Source organism: Leptodactylus fuscus, chromosome 11, assembly GCF_031893055.1.
Source record: "Leptodactylus fuscus isolate aLepFus1 chromosome 11, aLepFus1.hap2, whole genome shotgun sequence".
Classification (NCBI taxonomy): domain Eukaryota; kingdom Metazoa; phylum Chordata; class Amphibia; order Anura; family Leptodactylidae; genus Leptodactylus; species Leptodactylus fuscus.
Window position 1 is genome coordinate 84782648 of NC_134275.1, and position 4868 is coordinate 84787515.

Below are 4868 nucleotides of genomic sequence, written 5' to 3' on the forward strand. Positions count from 1 at the left end.
TGTATCTGAATAAAATGTCACTTTCCTCTGTATCTTTTCCTAGTCCATAATATGACGGGTATAGAACATCTGCCTGTATGTCAAGGCCCCGAATCCAGGGGTCTGCCATGTCTGCTCAGTTGGTGATACAATCATCACCCAGATGTCATCGGCCCTCTAGTCCAGGGGTAGGGAACGTACGGCTCTCCAGCTGTTGCAAAACTACAACTCCCAGCATGCATACTAGCTCTGCTGTTCTTGGAGCTCCCATGGAAGTGAATGGAGCATGCTGGGAGTTGTAGTTTCACAGAACCTGGAGAGCCAAAGGTTCCCTACCCCTGCTCTAGACCTTCATAGAAATATTCTTCTGAATTGTTTAATATCTCGCCAGTGTCATGATCAACAGAAACAAAGATCTTAACACATAAGTAAGAGTTTAGGGGTTGGGGGCTGTTCAACCTTAAAGGGGTTGTCTCACTTTCTCATCAAAAGCAAGGTTGTCCATGCAATGCAATGGGATAGGTCATCTCGATGTGATCTGTGGGATCTGACACCTGGACCCTGCACAGATCAGCTGGAAGCTACTAGTAGAGTGGGGGCACATTCAGCATCGCTCCTCTTAAGCGCCCTCCACTGTATAGTGGTGGTTCTGGGGAATTGCAGTTCCACCCGTATTACTTGCATGTTATCTAGATGTTAACCCCCAACAGTTCACATACTTATAATCTACTCTTCTATTTGGACCCGGAAAATCCCTTTTAAATGCTCCGCGTTATTGCTAAATTGTAGAACAAAAAGCAAAATTTTCTTTTTTTTAAGGCATCTTTAATGAGGACTGACATGTCACCGATTCCAGATTATTGAAGGGATAGAAAACTATATAACATTTACTTCTAAGGGTATGGACGTTCCAAGATGAAACCTCAAGACAGAACTGCTGCTCTTACTCCTGGATTTCGACTCAGATTTCCCAGAGAATCCTGATAGTCGCAGTACAATAGTGATACAATAGTGATTTTCACCACAGCTTCAAAGTGTCACTTAGGGGTAAAATGCAACCGACCGTACGACCACCGGTCCATAGAGAAGCATAGAAGTAGGCTGTGAGTCACATTTCTCGCTCTATCGCTTTTCGTGAAGATATTGCATGAGATAACTCGATCTGTTCAAACCTGTTTGCAATTATATTTTCGTGAGGGTGAGGCAATCTGCAACACAAGGAAAATCCTCAGGCACCCAATAGCTGGAATCCATGCGTGTTACAGAATCTGTAATAGTCAGAGGGTAATATGATATGGAGGGCAGTGTATGAATGAGGGAGCCCAGGGCCCAGAGGTGTTCACTGTATCAGTCTGTCCGGAGGTAAGGGGTGACACCACCAAGACCATTAGTGGTATGGCAGGATCTTTGCATGGAATAAAAGGACTGACAAGGGAAGGTGAAGTTCAAGTGCAACATAACATAAGACTTTAGGCGCTATACACAACTCAAAGTCTCTTTACTGGGTGCAACCACAGCAGTAGGCACAGTCTCTAGCAGCAACCACAGCAGTAGGCGCAGTCTCTAATAGCAACCACAGCAGTAGGCGCAGTCTCTAATAGCAACCACAGCAGTAGGCGCAGTCTCTAATAGCAACCACAGCAGTAGGCGCAGTCTCTAATAGTAACCACAGCAGTAGGCACAGTCTCTAGCAGCAACCACAGCAGTAGGCGCAGTCTCTAATAGCAACCACAGCAGTAGGCGCAGTCTCTAATAGCAACCACAGCAGTAGGCGCAGTCTCTAATAGCAACCACAGCAGTAGGCGCAGTCTCTAATAGTAACCACAACAGTAGGCGCAGTCTCTAGCAGCAAGCACGGCAGTAGGCACAGTCTCTAGCAGCAACCACAGCAGTACGCTCAGTCTCTAATAGTAACCACAACAGTAGGCGCAGTCTCTAGCAGCAAGCACGGCAGTAGGCACAGTCTCTAGCAGCAACCACAGCAGTACGCTCAGTCTCTAATAGTAACCACAACAGTAGGCGCAGTCTCTAGCAGCAAGCACGGCAGTAGGCACAGTCTCTAGCAGCAACCACAGCAGTACGCTCAGTCTCTAATAGTAACCACAACAGTAGGCGCAGTCTCTAGCAGCAAGCACGGCAGTAGGCACAGTCTCTAGCAGCAACCACAGCAGTAGGCGCAGTCTCTAACACTAACCACTACAGTAGGCACAGTCTCTAGTAGCAACCACAACAATAGGCACAGTCTCTAGCAGCAACCACAACAATAGGCACAGTCTCTAATACCAACCACAGCAGTTGGCACGTTTAAAAGTAACCACTGCAATGGGCACAGCCTGTAAAAAAGCAGCAAAAGCCACAATTACATTGAGAGTCTCTTTGGCCATACACTGGTGCAATGATGTCAGCTGGAGACGTGCAAGCAGCCCTTCTGTTCCCTCTTTATTGACGGGTCCCTGGCATGGTTCCTACTATGCAGGTATCAGAAAGTCTCCTCTCTGCTTTTGCTTCACAGTCGGTCATACTTCCATCCCTGTCTATGACCGCAGGGAGCCCCACCCCTTGACCTGTCTCACCCCCTTGACCTGTCTCACCCGTGGACTCTCCTTTGTTGCTCTATAACGTCGATGTGGCCATCTCATCCACATTGCTATCACCTATTGCTCTCCTCCCAAACAGGGGCGTAGCTATAGATGGTAGGGAGGTAGCAATCACTACTGGGCCCTGGAGCTTCATGGGCCGAAGTGTCTCTTTGCAACATATGAAGACCCCATTATTACAGATAGCACCTGGTAAGTGGGGGCCGCATTTGAGATTTTGCATTGGGGCCTGGGCACTTCAGGTTACACCTCTACACCCAAGCATCATTTTGCCGTTATTGGCATATATGCCATTGCAGTGGTTGTTGTCTCTATCAGTCACATTCAGTACTAGTCCACTCCAGTGCAGGCCCCTGTTCTGCTTGGGGCCCAATCTGTCCTCTCCTCTGCACATCAGATAACATAGCAAACCATAAAAAATAAATAAATAAATAAATAATAATAATAATAATACTACACAGTCGTGTGTATGCGGCCATAGAAATGAATGGGTCAATGCACTAGCCGTGAAAAACCCAGCAGGCACACCCATTGTACACCCAGTTGTGTGCATGAGGCCTTAACCAGAATTTCATTCACTTTGGTTTTATGGTAAAATGCAGCTTTATTTTGGCTTTGCACGGTGTATTCGCCTTCACCTTACATAGCATGTCACTAGTGAAGCCACCTGATGCTGTTGTGGACACGCGTTTGCACCAGAAATCGGAAGTACGGCAATAGCACAAAGCTGAAACTGGGATTTCTACTAAGCAAAGGGTTAAAAAATAATTTTATTGAAAAAAAAAAAAGATCTGAAATTAAATAACATTTATGATCTTTTAGATTCCAACTAATATGGAAAGAAATGACCAAGTAACTTATGTTGGGTTTCCATTTGGCCACTAGGTGGCAGCATTGCTGTGACTGTCGGTTTGAGATCCATTGTCAGTCCTTGTAGCCCCCTGGCCGGGCTCCGGCGTGTAGTTTAGTGGCGCCCACCTGCTACGATGCTTTACACTGCTGTAAGATGCACCAGAATTTTTGCAAAAAAATGTCTGGCGCCATAACTGGTGTCCAACACTTATGCAGATGGAGATCTTCACAGGACGTATTTTTGGACACTCTGATGAAGTGATCATGTTCTATTTTCATCCGTCTTCATGGATCCCTCGATATACTCAAATGTTTGAGGGATCCCTGACAAACATCTGCCCTCCTGTGCAAAACGGCTGCTAAAAATGAAAATTCAAAATTTAAATTGAATTTAATTTTAACATTTCAAAAATAAATTTCTGACGGCTGTCGTGGATCCCGTGTTTGTGTGAATCTGGGCTAAGCATTATATCTCAGGTCGTAGCGAGGATTTTGAGTGTATTGCTACCCCTGCACCCTAAATGTTCCCCTATAACCATCCGATAATGACGTGAAGGCTCCATCTCTCTGTCTGACTCATTAACATTAATATCTGATGGGTCACTGGGTGAGGGGTCTGCGTGACATCCGGAGGTACAGAGTCCAACAAGCTTGGCACCGCTCTTAGGACACGTTCACACTACTGTTAATTGAAGTCTATTGCTGTCAACAGTCATAGGATAAGAGCAATGGACAGAGATTGGACACTTATCACCTGTTCTCTGGATATGGAATAAGTATCCATAAGAGGTCAACCCGTTCAATGTCTGTTACTGTCATCATACGACGGGTGCGGGTAAAGGACATTAATAACGGTAGTGTGAGCCTTTCCTTAATCTGATCCCTTTCATAGGACCCTCATTCTGCAGATTTAGGGATTCGAGAGGTGAAACCCCTTCCTACCATAAAAGTCTCAAACAGGAATACCCCTTTAAATCTGGAATGTCAGACCTGTCAGCAGGGGCGCAGCTATAGAGGGTGCAGGGATCGGGGTCACTACCAGGCCCTGCACCCAGAGGGGGCCCCATAGGTCTCTCTACCACTATCCTGGGGTCCTGTCTCAGACACTGCTTTTGGGCCCGGAGTTTTGGATTGCGCCGCTGCCTCTCAGGAATGCCCTTGTGTTTCTTGCTCAGTGGGTGGCCGCCCGGAGTGAGACCTGTCAGCAGGGGTGCAGCTATAGAGGGTGCAGGGACAGCAGTCACTACCAGGCCCTGCACCCAGAGGGGGCCCCATAGGTCTCTCTACCACTATCCTGGGGTCCTGTCTCAGACACTGCTTTTGGGCCTGGAGCTTTGGGTTACGCCGCTGCCTCTCAGGAATGCCCTTGTGTTTTTTGCTCAGCAGGTGGCCGCCCGGAGTGAGACCTGTCAGCAGGGGTGCAGCTATAGAGGGTGCAGG